We start from the raw sequence: 14,865 nt of genomic DNA, 5'->3' as shown, positions 1-14,865 counted from the left end.
CCCCCCCTAAAGTGCCTGCCAAGAGCTGTGTACAATACCACTTTGTGTACTGGAAGGGCCTAACAATTTCCGCTATTTCGGCTGCTGTACATTGCGATTCTATGAATGTTTGCCACTTATCAAATAGCTTCTTGGTTCCCGTTTCCTTCCGCCTTTCCACCTCCACCCTCTCAAGAACCAATAACTGTTTCAGCCGCGACACAATCATTTCTAATCCCGGCATGTCTGCCTCTAGCCATTTACTCAGGAGGCATCTCAAGGCTACCAGTAGAACCGTGTGCACCAGCACGGGAGGTGATCTCACTCCTCGAACACCCTCTTCCTCCGGCGGCCGCGCCTGATGGAATAGTAGCGCTTGCGGTGTCATTGGGAGATTCGTTTTCCAATGGTCCTCAATATATTTCTGTACCATCCCCCAAAATCGTTTTGTATGTACACACCCCCACACTCCATGCCACAAATTCGTCAGTGGTGTATTGCACTTGGGACAACTTGTAATGCGGTCAGGGAAAGATTGTGAAGGCAGAATATTAAAGCCATATATAGCTGCATGCATCAACTTAAAATAGGTTTCCCTCCAGCTCTCATTTATCACACTCTTCCGTACCGTCTCCCAACCCCCCAGTATGATCTCTCCTATACCTGGATCCTGAGTCCACCGTTCCCAGCTTTTAAAACTAATCCTTGATTGCGGCCAAACAAAACCATCTCTCAATGCTCCATACAGCCCCGAAATGGTCGCCTGCCCAGTTGTTGGACCCATGACCTCATCCAGAGTGTGCGAGGTAGCTTCCTTACTCAAATCCCTGAGCCTGGAGGTGCAAAATGCTCGTACCTGAAGTACTTGCAAAAAATTGACCCTCCCTGCTATGTGTCTGAGTTTAGTGGTGATTTCCTCCCCAGTTAACCACCTCTTTTCCTCTGTGTGCATAAGATCCCCTGCATTTCCCATGCCTACCCTCCCCCATGAGGCAATTCCGTCCCCCTTGTCTATTCCCGGTAAAAACTCTGGATGTCTGCTTAACGGCATATATTTCGAGACCAGGTGAGGCAGCCCAAACTGTTTACGTACCACTTTCCAAGCTAGAACTGTATCTCTCAATACAATGGAGGTTTTGAGAAGGCACGGAAGAGAAGCAACTCTACAATGTAACAAAGCTTTTAGGTTCCAGGGTGAGGCATACTCCCCTTCCAGATCTAAGTTGGAATAATTGCTTGTCTCATGAAGCCAATCTACTACATGGCGAAAAAGACAGACCACGTTATAACCCCTGACATTCGGAAAGTTCACACCCCCTTCTTGTTTACCCATCATAAGCTTGGTAAGTGCTATGCGCGGCCTTTTTCCTGCCCATATAAATTTAGTGAATGAAGCCGTCAGTTTCAAGACATCCACATGCTTCAATAATAGAGGAAGTGTTTGAAAGGGGTATAGCAATCTGGGGAAACTAACCATCTTAATCAGATGGCATCTTCCCAGGAGGGACAACGGCAATTGGCCCCATCTAGTGAGTTCCGCTTGTATTTTTTTAATTAACGGGGGATAATTTAGGCCATACAGAGTGTCTGGTGCCCTCCCTATTTTGATACCCAGATAAGTAATGCAGTGCTCAACCGGTGATATCCCGCAACCCAAGGATTTCCAAAAGGTCTTAGGCAATGGCCTGCCCAACTCCAGCAGTTCGCTCTTAGCTATGTTGACTTTATATCCCGAGCATTGTCCAAATTCCTGTAAAAATTGAAAAACCTTCCCTAAATGCTCTTGAGGATTCGACATAAAAAGTATGACATCATCAGCGAACAGGGCTAATTTCACTGCACAAGACCCTACTTGAATGCCTCTGAACATATCCGATTCCTCCAGGTATCTAGCCATAGGTTCCAATGCCAGATTGAATAACAGGGGTAATAGGGGGCAACCCTGTCGTGTTCCTTTATGTAATTGGAAGGGATCTGATAGGAACCCTGAGGAGTGAACACGTGCTTGCGGGCTATTGTAGACTCCCTTCAGGAAGACCCGGAAGTCTCCCTGAATGTTCATTTTGTCTAGCACCATCCCCAGCCATTCCCATTGTATGTTATCAAAGGCTTTCTCTGCATCTAGCGCTAAAAGTGCCGGCCTGGTACCTGGATGGGGATCATGCCTGACTGTTTCTAGCACCGTCAACACCTTGCGTAGATTTGTCACTGCTGCCCTGCCCTTTACAAAGCCTACTTGGGACTTTCCCACCAGTATGGGTAGATACATAGCCAGCCGATTGGCCAGAATTTTTGGGAGCAATTTCTGATCTTGGTCTATCAGCGAAATGGGACGGTACGCCCCCGGGTCAAGAGGATTCTTCCCCTTTTTGGGTAGCACCTTTATATGCGCTACTTTAGCTTCTGCTGGTAAAGCCCCCGTGCCTAGTAAAATATTATAGTATGCCACCAAGGTAGGACTGATTTCCTCTCTCAGAGATTTAAAAAACTCCCCTGTGAATCCATCCGGACCCGGGGCCTTTCCGTTAGATAAGGTCTTAATGGCGCTCCAGACTTCCTCTAATGTAATCTCTGCGCTCAAGTGACCATTTTGCTCCTGGGTGAGCCCTGGCAGCTTCACCTTCTCCAAAAATTCCCTCCCTTTTTGGAGATCTATGGGTGTTTCTGAGTAAAGGGCTTGGTAGTACTTACTTAATATGGTATTGATTTTTTTTGGGTCTGAAGTAGGAGTTCCATTTGATTCGTTAAGTGTTGATATGTGCGACGGTGCATACCTCCCTTTTGCTAATCGCGCTAATAATTTGCCCGCTTTATTGCCGAAACGCATTAAATCGGCATCAAATTGGGACCGGTAAATACTCTCTCTTTTGTCTAACCACTGATCAAACTGTCGCTTGGCTTCCCTCCATTCCTCCCCCAATGGCAGTGATGGAGAGTGTAGAAATGCTGTGTATGCACACCGTAATCTGTCGCTCGCTGCCTTGTATCCTTCGGTCGTCTTACGTTTAAGATTAGACATATATTGCATGATTTTTCCTCGTATTACCGCTTTAGCTGTACGCCAATACAATGACGGTTCCGAGCGATGCGATACATTATCCCCATCAAATTCCATCCACCACCCCTTAAGCTTCTGTATAAAGCCCTCATCCTTTGCCAGAAAGGCGGGAAACCTCCAGATAAAATCCGTTTCTCTAGCTACTGTGTCGGCCAAGGTAATGGTAACCGGAGCATGGTCCAAAATGACTAGATCTTCAATTGTCGCTTCACGTAAACGCCGCGATAATGCGTCACTAACTAGCAAGTAATCAATACGCGACCATGACTGATGAACATGGGAGAAATGTGTATATTCCCGCGCATCTGGGTGTAGACTCCTCCACGCATCTATTAGGGCCGTGTGTCTTAAAAAGTCGGGCAAGATCTTATCTCTATTTCTCTGCGAACTAGTCCCTGCGCTCCTATCCTCCTTTGAAGATCTTACAGTGTTAAGGTCTCCCCCTAGAATCAAAAACCTAGTGCGATCCTGCTGGAGTTGGGATTCCAAATGACCAAAAAAACCAGTGTTAACCGTATTTGGGCCATACACATTATGAATACTGACGGTTTCCCCTGCATGCTCCATCACTAGATGGATCCAACGGCCCTCGTCATCCCGCTCCTGGGACACCAGTGTAAACACAAAATTTTTATTTACCAAAATTATAACTCCCGCCTTACCCTCCCTTGCCGACGAGCCAAAAACCTGACCCACCCAGAATTTTTGCAAATACTTAAAGGAACAGTGTCATCACAAATTATTTTTTTATATGTTAAAGATGTTAGTGCTTTATTAAAAACGTTTATATTCATTTGTGTGTTTGTGTTTTACTTTTTCTTATTTTTACACTTTTTCTTCCCTATGGGGGCTGACCTTTTTTGTTCCATTTCTGTGTGTGTCGATTAACGACACATACAGACATGGAATACGGCAGCCACAGTCCCATAGGGACTGCGAACGGCTCCCGTCCCATTGACTTCCGTGTACGGCGTCTGTGTGGGAACTGCGCATGCGCCGCTCCCACACAGTCCAATTCGAAATTGGCGCCGTCCGGCGCCATTTTCCTGTGGACCGGAAGTCGCGGGCGGACAGTAATATTACTACTTCCGGTCGCGGCTTCCGGATTTGTGCACTTGGACCAGCGGCAGCAAACGGAGCGGACGGGCCGGAGGGAGCCGCAGCGGCAGGAGCAGGTAAGAGATTTCAATGTATGTTCGTGTTTGTGTGTGTTTACTACTGTATGTAAACCTACTACGCTGTGTGTTAGCTCAAAAAATGGCGACACACAGTGTAGGAGGTTACACCGTTCAAACCCCTCGTTTATCCCGGCACTAGCCAGGATAAAGGAGGGGGGGATGCTGAGAGCTCACTAGAGCGAGAGCTTTTAACCCAATGTTGCAATGCTGCAATTTTGGGAAATAGCTCCATCTAGTGACCAAAAATGGGTAGTATTATAAATTAGAAATAATTTATAATATTTCCTGACTCGTGAAAAAAATAAAAAAAATGTGAACAATGTTTAATCACCCACACACTAAATGTTTAATAAAAAAAAAACAAACATGTTTTTCGGGCAACACCATGCCTTTAAACTCCGGCTCAGTAAGGTGAGTTTCCTGCAATAGGGCCACATCTGGGTGCAATCTTTTCATGTGTCGTAAAAGTTTGGTCCGTTTCTGTGGGGATCTCAGCCCTTTAACGTTCCAAGAGACTATTTTCATGTTATTGGGCCATGTATAAGATGAGCTAAAGTGCCTAAAAGTCGTGCTAAGTTCGGGGAGTCAGATCCGTCTTTTTCCAAGAGCCATGTATAAACATTAACAACATAACCAAAACCCGGCGTATAAGCCAGAACCAACAAGGCCAACCCCCAGCCCTTATCTAACGAAACCCTCAAATCACCTGCGGCAAGGGTTAGCAGCCCCTTCATACCCACTGGTGTACGTGACTTCACTTTTTTCTGTTATGTCAGAACACGCCCCTCCCTCCCCCTCCCCCCCAGCCTACACATATGACTCCTTCCCTGAGGAAGTAACACTTGCCCTTGCCCCCTCAATAACTCTTTGTCGCCTGTGCACACTCTTATACATTTCCATATCATCAATTTTAACAGCCTAGCGTCCGTTTGGATTATATCTTCATGACTTTTATGCAAACAGACTTAAAATCACATATCCACATGAATCTTGCTTCGCCTCAAGGTTTCCCTACCTTCTTTTCCCATATCTTCTATCACAATTTCCCCCAATCTGCCATCTGTGACAGATACAGCTAATCCCTTGCGTGGGGGAGGCATTGTCTCATTCCCGATCAATCCCACCCACAAGGAAAAATCTCAGAGCCTGATCTAACTCCCTCACTAATCTCCTGTACTGAAAATGCAGGGAAATACCAGAGTGCATACATTTCAACCTTATAACATTGTAACATTATAACCATAGGCCAGCTGTTGACCGGTACAGAGTGCCGTATACTACCGCCAAATATCTCCCTCAAAACTTTCAAATTATCTGTAAACTTATCTGTATCTGGTCGGAATCTGCAATTGGTCTACAGCGTCCACAAAATCATCATCACATCAGCTGAAATAACATGTGCTGAAAAGATCTTCGTCCGTCAATCAGGAGACGTGGATCGGGTGCGGTCCCGCGTACGCCTCTGCGGTTTCGGAGAATCCCCTCCATTTCCGGCTCGACCCCCCCCCGGGATCTTCCAGGTGTGGGCATTAAAGCTTCTGCCCAGGTTCGCTCCATATTTAGTCGGTTCCGTTTGGCTTCTCTCGACTTGTGATTCAGACTGTGTACTGGACTGTGACTCTCCTCTTGCTGTGGTCTGCGCCTACAAAGCTCCGTAAGTGCGTCCTCCGCTTCCTGTGGCGTGGTGAAAACCTTGTTCCGCCCGTTCTCTTGAAGCACCCGCAAGATGGCTGGGTACTGCAGGTTAAAACGTATTTTCGCTTGGAACAACGCGGTGCAGATCTTGCTGAAAGCCCGCCTTCGTTTTGCAACCTCCGCCGAGAAATCCTCAAAAAGTAGCACTTTCATGCCCAGTATTTCCAAGGGACGCGATCTGCTGCGGAATGCTTTCATAAGTGCCACCTTATCATTGTAATCCAACAGTTTAAAGATTACTTGTCTGGGACGAAGCGAACTGTGGTCGTCTGTTGCTGGGAGGTTTCTGGGGTCCGGCCCCACTCTATGCGCCCTCTCCACCCGGCATGGACGGGGAAGACCTAAAGCTTCTGGCAATGTCCTCTCACACACTTGTTGCAAATCAGAAGACATCACCGCTTCTTTCAGCCCCACCAGTCGCAGGTTGCTCCTCCTGGAGCGGTTTTCCAGATCCTCCACCTTGTCCCCCAACTGCGTAGTAACAGACAGCACCCCTCTGAGTTTGGATTGCAGACGCTCATTTTCATCCTCCAGCAGCGTCATACGCTGCTCTAACTCATCAGCTCTGAAAGTGACTTGTGCCAGCTCCGCATGCACGCAGTTTAGGGAATCTTGCACCGTTTTTTCGAGCGCCTTTTGCAGGTCTGCCGCTATCTGTTTGGCTACTTCTTGGGCCAGGGCTACATAATCAATGGCTGCAGGAAGAGCGGACATTATGTGCTCTGTCGGGCTTGAAAGCTGGGACTGATGGTGCTGCAGCTCATCTTCCTGTGTGTATAGCAGGGTCGCAGTGGCGGGAAGCGCCGCCATCTTACCTCCCTTTACCACGGCCGCGGCTGAGTCTTCCATGGCTGGCTTCTGCGCGCTTCTGCGGAGGTACCTGTCCATACAGGCACCACCTGTGATGATTCCGTGTGCAGGGCTGGTGACTTCACCGCTGATTGTCGCCGCCGAAGCGACTATTGCAAGCAGATAGGCTGGACGGGAGCGGGAGCTCAGTCACTCGCGTCCTGCATCCCCAGCACCGGAACCGGAAGTCTGGATGGGGTTTTGAAGCTAGTAAGTTTCTATATATATATATATATACTCTGAACTCATAGCTCAGAGGTGACAGATCTGCTTTAACTCCTTACTGACATTTGATATACATTTATGTCATAGTCGGTATATGGGGAAGTATATGCCGATGGTTTTTCTGGCAGCCTAAAGAAGGCTTCCAGGTCTGCAATCTTTGTGCTCCTATAGAATTAAATAAAAATCACAATATACTGCAATACATAAGTATTTCGGTGTATTGTACCAGTGATCAAACAATCACTTGTTAAAGTCCCTTAGGCCCTATGCACACGAACGTGCTTTTGCGGCCGCAATTCCCATGAAAATCCACGGGAGAATTGCGGTTCCATTCATTTCCACGGTCCGTGCATGGCCCAGGAGCCTGGACCGCAGAAAGAACGGACATGTTTTATTACAGCCGTGTTCTGCGGCCCAGGCTCATAGAAAATAATGAACGCAGCCATGTGTCCTGCCCGCGACTTGCGTGCGGCTCGCGGGTGACACTCCGTGGCTGGCCGACCCGAAATCACAGCCGTGCACATGGCTACTGTCATGAGCATGAGGCCTTAGGGTGATTAAAAAAATGTAATAAATAGTTTTTTGTTATATAAAAAAAATATTAAAAAATTATAGAAAAAGCTGATCTTACTTTTCCCCTAAAGTAATTAAAAAAATAAAGAAATAAACATATTAGGTATAGCTGCATCCATAAGGGAGGTTTTACACACAGCGTTTTGCTGCTGTTTTGCAAAGCTTTTTCATGCAGTTTTAGGTGCAGTCAGATGTTACATTAAGGGCTTATTTACAGAAACGTGATATACGTCCGTGCAACGCGCGTGATTTTCACGTGTGTCGTACGGACCTATGTTAGTCCATAGGGCCGTGCAGACAGTCCGTGATTTTTACACAGCGTGAGACCGTTGCGTAAAACTCACAACATGTCCTATATTTGTGCGTTGTTCGCGCATCACGCACCCATTGAAGTCAATGGGTGCGTGAAAATCAGGCGCAGCACACGGAAGCACTTCCATGGGACGAGCGTGATTCGCGCAACAGCTGTCAAACTATGAATGTAAACAGAAAAGCACCACGTGCTTTTCTGTTTACAAACATCCAAACGGAGTGTCCTAATGATGGCGGCTGCGCGAAAATCACGCAGCCACGCATCATACGGGGCTGACACACGGAGCTGTTAAGTGCCTTTTGCGCACGCAAAACGCCGCGTTTTTTGCTTTGGTTAAAATGCACACGCTCGTGTAAATCCGGCCTAAAGTCGATAGTAAAATCTCAAATGCACTACACACAACTGCGTTTTGGTCAATGGCGGTTTTTTTTCCAAACACTGCATGCTGTGGGTATGGTGCTTTTTCAAGCGTTTTTCCCGTAGATTTTTTAAAACGCCAGAAAAAAAACATATTCAAAATGACACCACATAAAAAACATAACGAAACACCACTAAAAAACACCATAAAATTTGCAGTTTAATTGCCAGAACATTTCTGTGTGAAGGAAGCCTAAATATCTGAACTGTTCTAATATAATGTTATTTAACGCACCATAACAAAAAGAAACTGCCAGGATCGCTGTTTTTTGGTCAATGTACCTCCCCAACGAAAGTAAATAAAAAGTGATCAAAAAGTCATATGTACCCCAAAGTGGTACCAATAAAAACAGCTACCACCGCAAAAAAAAAAAAAAAAAAATAACAAGCCTACAGAAAGCTTCATCCACAAAAAAATGTTACATTTATGGCTCTAAAAAAAATTTGTTAAAAATTTTTTTTGTTTTGCCATATATTGACTGTGGTGGTAAGGGGTCAATGAAATAGATGATCCCTCCCATTCTTAATTCTGTATGAAGTGGCTTCCAAAGTGTTCTATTGAAGTAGGAAAAACATTGCAGTATGTCGACTGATCGCTCCCTTTTCAAGAGCAAAACATAGTTTCTCATAAAATGAACAGACAGGATTTTGGAAAAAGGTTTTTATTGCTCTTAAAAGAAAAAACTAAATAAAAGTATTGCAATTACTGTATGATACTTTTCAATAGCTTACTGAAATAAAAGAAAATATGTTAAACAGCAAGCTTTTGAGACTACCTAGGTCTCTTCATCAGGCATGGTATATCTAAACACACACGTGCACACGCACACAGTGTAATAAATGTACATTTAAAAAAAAAAAAAACAGCGTTCATAGTGAGTGCTGATTAACTTGTTATATCGGCGCTCGTTTAAAAGTTTTACACGGGCCCATGCAAACTGTAAGGGGATGAACAATCGTTAGTGCGATGGTTCGGTCCCCATCCAATTTGTATATTGTCGGCAGCACATACCCTGTTTACCTCCTGCATTATTGCGGACAATGATAATGTTATAGGTGGCATAAAAAGTGCGATCAGCCGACAAATGAGCATTTGCTTGTTTGCCAGCTGATTGTTGACATGTTTACATGTACCAATGATCGGGAACGAGCAATCGTACGAACACTCATTCGCCCGATAATTGGCCCCTGTAAATGAGCCTTCACTCCATAATTAGTTGCCAGATAAGTAGTGTGAAAGTTTTATTGTCTCCATATTTATGTTTTTTCAGAGAGCTGATGCTCATAATATACATAGAGCAGTAACCTTAGATGTTGTAACATGACACAAAATCCTGAAACAAATTCAGTCCTGTGTTAAGTGTGTCATCAATATCTTTGGGATTGCCTCTTTATATAACATACTGAATGTCCAATATGTCCTGGGCTACAAAAAAAATGTAGTCATAGGTAAATGTATATTTCTCTTTAATTGTGTGGCAATGAGACCTCATCCTTGCATTCAGTTTCTGTCCTGTTTCTCCAACATAGGGTCACCTAATAGTACATTTAGTACACAGAATCGGGTACATAACATTGGATGTAGAACATGTGAATGTGCCAGCAATCCTTTAGTCCTGCTGTATGCTGGGGATCTCTATCCTGCCTGTGGTCATAATATGGGAAGGTTTTGCAGCTCCTTACATTGCAGGGATAGGTTCCGGTTTGTGTGTCAGAGAGTTATGAACTCCTGATCATAGTGTTTCTCAAATTTGGAGGTTGTCTGTAACATAGTAGAGGACGATAAAATTTTGCCATGGTCATCCTTGTGTAGGATATGATGTATTTTTCTTGCAGCTCTCCTTAGTACCTCTAGCTGTGGATTGTGCATTACAGAATATTATGTATTTTGCTGTTTTAATTTTCTATGCTTGTGTCCAGAAAGTTAATTGCCATATGAATAGCTCAACGGTTTAAATTGGGATGAAATTCATTAAATTTTTCATGGAATTATCTAGACTGGGGGTCTCAAACACGCGGGCTGTGGGCCGCATGCAGCCTGAGGCTGTCATCTGTGGCCCGCAGGGCACCGTAGCTCCCTTGGGAGAGGAGAGAGCAGGCCGAAGGAGGAGTTCACCGATGCTCCTTCATGACATCATGAACATCAGTACCTTTCCCGCGCTGGATCGTTGGTGGTAGGTGAGCAATGGCCACACAGCCCCCTGTAGATAGCGCCCCACACATCCCACCCTGTTGACAGCGCTACACCCCCCCCCCTCCCTGTAGATAGCTTCTTAGGGTCTCACTCTAGGAATGGAATCCCCAGCCAGGGCATTGCCGACACTCTGGCCATGGTTTACTCTGCTGGAGAAGCCCCTGAAGTCACTGTCCATATATAGACAGTGATGTCAGGGTCTTCCACAGAGCCGGAGTCCCAGAGCAGAGCCTATACTAGACTATACTTCTCCGGGACTCCTACCCTGGGGAAGCCCTTGACATCACTGTCCATATATGGACAGTGATGTCAGGAGCAGAGCTGGAGTCCAAGTCCGAGTGCTATAAATGGCTCTGCTCCGGGACTCCAGATCTGGGGAAGCCCCTGACATAACTGTCAATATATGTACAGTGATGTCAGAAGCAGAACAGGAGACCAAGACAGAGCGCTAGAAGCGGCTCTGGCTCTGGGACTCCGGCTCTGGCGAAGCCCCTGACGTCACTGTCCATATATTGACAGTGATGTCAGGGGCTTTCCCAGAGCTAAAGTCCCAGAGCAGAGCTTATACTAGCACTCTGCTCTGGGACTCCTGCTCTGAGGAAGCCATTGACATCACAGTCCATATATGGACAGTGATATCAGGAGCAGAGCTGGAGACCCAGTCTGAGGGTGCTAGATGCTGCTCTGCCCCGGGACTCTGGCTTGGGAAGCACCTGACATCACTCTCCATATATGGACAGTGATGTCAGGAGCAGAGCTAGAGTCCCAGGAAAAGCGCTACTAGTGCTCTGCCCGGGACTCTGGCTCTGGGGTTGCCCTGGCATCACTGTCCATGTATAGACAGTGATGTCAGGGGCTTCCCCAGAGTTGTGGAGCGTAGCGTATACTAGTGCTCTGCTCTGGGGTTGCCCCTGACATCACACTGTCTATGGACAGTGACGTCAGTGGCTCCTCCAGCAGAGGAGTCCCTGGCCTAAGCGTCAGCAACGCTCTGGCTGGGGATTCCACGAGGGTGCCCCAATGGAGCTATCTACATGGGTGTGTGTGTGTGTGTATGTGGCACTATCTATAGGGTGTGTGTGTGTGTGTGTGTGTGTGTGTGTGTGTGTGGCACTATTGCCAGAGCGCACTGTGGCATTATCTACAGAGGGCGCTGTGGCATTATCTACAGAGGGCACTGTGGCATTATCTACAGAGGGCACTGTGGCATTATCTACGGGTGGGTGTGTGGCATTATCTTCAGAGGGCACTGTGGCATTATCTCCAGAGGCCACTGTAGCATTATCTACAGCGAGCCCTGTGGCACTATTTACAAAGGGGCTGCCGAATCTTTATATTCTTGTGTCTGCCAAATGCTGCCAACTGAGCAGTGACACTTAAACTGGAAAACTGGATTGTTAAAATAAGCACATGGAGTAAACGCGCAAATTTCCGTTAAGTTTAAACCTAGCGGTAATATTATAGTAATGTAGTATTATTACAGTAATGTAGTATTATACTAATGTAGTATTGTTATTGTAGTAATGTAGTATTGTTATAGTAATGTTGCATTATTATAGTATTGTAGTATTGTTATAGTAATGTAGTAGTATTAGAGTAATATAGTATTATTATAGTAATGTAGTATCATTATAGTAATGTAGTATTGTTATAATAATGTAGTATTGTTATACTAATGTAGTAATATTATAGTAATGTAGTATTATAGTAATGTAATGTAGTATTGTTATAGTAATGTAGTATTATTATTATAATGTCGTATTATTATAGTAATGTAGTATTGTTATAGTAATGTAGTATTGTTATAGTACAAATAACTAATTGATTAACAATCATTTTGTATTGTATCAAATTTGAAAGTAATGCAGCACGTCAACTTCACATTTTTTCTATGTGCGGCCCATTTACCCAGCCGAGTTTGAGACCACTTGGTCTAGACTGACTGGAAAAAACAAATCACATTACAGTTTCACCATAAAAAGATTGTTGTATTATGACCCTGGCCGTTCCGGTGGGTTGTAAATATATTTATTTGCCAAAAGAGAAATAATACATGAAAAACCTAAGAACATGACACAATATTTCTATCTTATGCCTTTCCACTGTGTTTTACTGAAAGTGGTTTTGTTTTCTTACAGGTTTCACTGTGTCCTGGAAATTGAGCTCAATTCTCTTTACAATGCTCTTGGCAGAATTAATGTAAATGCACAGCAACATACAACATTTACCCTTATGCAATGACAGTATCGAAGCTGATAAATCATCATAACAGAGGAGTTTATAGGAACTTATATTTCTACATATGTGTGTGTGATTAATTTATGTAAACTTCATGTGCATAGTTGCTCTGGCCAATCCTTTGTAAACACCAGTCGATGAGTTTCAATAATAGTATAGGGTAAGGCCCCCTGCACACTGCCATTGCCCAGACGGCCGCGGAAAGTCACACGCATTTACAGACCGTGTTCCCATTATAAAAGTATAGGAGCACAGTCTGTAAATTCCAAAAATAGGATAAGTCCTATTTTTGCGGATCCTTTCTACGGCACGGACACCTTCCCGTAAATATACGGGAAGGTGTTAGTGGGCAATATAAATTAATGGATCCGTACATTAATCCGCAATTACGGATCCGTAATTGTGTATCAAAAATACGGTCGTGTACATAGGGCCTAAATGGACAATAATAAATCAAGATAAAAAATATTGCCTTAAACATCTGAAGCTCCATCACTTCTCAATCAAAACCTTAACTTTCTTCTCATTCTTGAGCTGTAAGGCAACTGCTGAAGCTTGCTTATAAGTCATTTTCACCCAAAATATAAAATTGGCTATATATTAGGAAATGTTCAAGACTAGAGGATAGCCAAAGGGTGATTATAATGTTTTATTTGCTTAATCCTTTCATGGCTGGGGGTGTTAAAAGGCTATGTACACATTTGCACAGTTGTTTTTTTGCTTTTTTTTTTTATTGCATTGTATGATTTTTTGCAAAATAAAACACATATATGGTCTTAATTAAAAATTGTCTACCGTTTGTCTTCTGTACCTGCAGTGTGTTTCAGTACAAGGCCAGCTGCTGTAGTCAGTTCTCTCTGATTCGTCAGTCAGCTCCCTGACAGCAAACTCAGCAGCTCCTCCTTTGTAGACTTATGTACGAGCAATTAGTGTGACATCTGCGCATGTGCAAGATCCTACTCACTGGTGTGTACTGTGCAGATGAGAATAGGTCCCCTTCAGTTATTCAGCAGCCACTTTCTTCTCTTCACTACAGTGCATGCCCAGCGATCTCTCCCAACCACAGATAGCTGGGTATGCACAGTGCAACATGTCCCCTGTGTCAGCAGAGAGCTATAGTGTAGTATGAAGATCGTGAGCAAAAGCTCAGAGAGGGAGGGGGGACAATGGAAAATACATAGACACGCTGTGTAACTGTGTGGGTGTGGTTATGCAAAACGGAAGCAGAAGAAGGGACGGGGAGAGCTGAGGGGAGAGCAGAGAGAAGGCTGTGCTCATGCATGAGAAATCCACACAGCCAAAGAAGAGAACATCTGACCAGCGCTGGTGTACTCCCCTAGAGGAAAGAACATGTGACCAGTGCTGGGGAACACCCCTAGAGAAGAAGTTTGAATGGAGAATAGGTTGCATACTGATTATGAGAGCTTCTGAAGTCATAAAAAGGAAAGTTCAAAGCATAAAACAGATACGTCAGTGCAACTTTACGGTATGTGGACCCACTAGGCCGCTCCGCCGTAGCGGGGAGGCAGCTGGCCAGGTCACAGTCTACACAAAAGTCAATAGCAGATAGCAATGCTTGGGTACCTGAACTAGTCCAGACGGTGGCTTCAGCACGGATGGAGGCCGGTGCGGCAGGTAGCGCCAGACGTGGCGAGCAGTATCCGATGTAGCAGAAGACACTGGACGTGGCAGAAGACTCTACGGGTCACAGCAGAACGGAGCATTAGTGAGCGCTGGCGTCTCCTAGGAAGGAGATGGGGACCGGCGCTCACGGATCCATCGCTGCGGAGCGTCGGCAGGTTACATAGTTAGTACGGCTGAAAAAAGACACATGTCCATCAAGTTCAACCAAGGGACGGGAAAAGGGAAGGAAAAATTTCTACACATAGGAGCTAATACTTTTTTGTTCTAGGAAATTATCTAACCCTTTTTTAAAGCCATCTACTGTCCCTGCTGTGACCATCTCCTGCGGTAGGCTATTCCATAGATTCACAGTTCTAAAGGTAAAGAAGGCTTGTCGCCTCTGCAGGTTGAACCTTTTTTTCTCCAGACGGAGGGAGTGCCCCCTTGTTTTTTGAGGGGGTTTTACAAGGAACAGGATTTCACCATATTTTTTGTATGTGCCATTAATATATTTATATAAGTT

The 14,865-nt window shown here is 45.0% G+C and overlaps 1 long non-coding RNA gene across 1 annotated transcript in view; it reads right to left on the bottom strand.

The window, feature by feature from the left end:
- The window catches only part of LOC142741189 (uncharacterized), a 69,848-nt gene extending 55,320 nt beyond the window's left edge, over window positions 1-14,528 (bottom strand). The window contains exon 1 of the long non-coding RNA XR_012881027.1: window positions 14,304-14,528. This is a non-coding gene — a long non-coding RNA (uncharacterized LOC142741189). The remainder of the gene's footprint in view (window positions 1-14,303) is intronic.
- Between the last annotated feature and the right edge of the window lie 337 nt (window positions 14,529-14,865).

The sequence above is a fragment of the Rhinoderma darwinii genome, chromosome 2, assembly GCF_050947455.1.
Source record: "Rhinoderma darwinii isolate aRhiDar2 chromosome 2, aRhiDar2.hap1, whole genome shotgun sequence".
Classification (NCBI taxonomy): Eukaryota; Metazoa; Chordata; class Amphibia; order Anura; family Rhinodermatidae; genus Rhinoderma; species Rhinoderma darwinii.
This window is presented reverse-complemented; position numbering and strand designations above follow the sequence as displayed.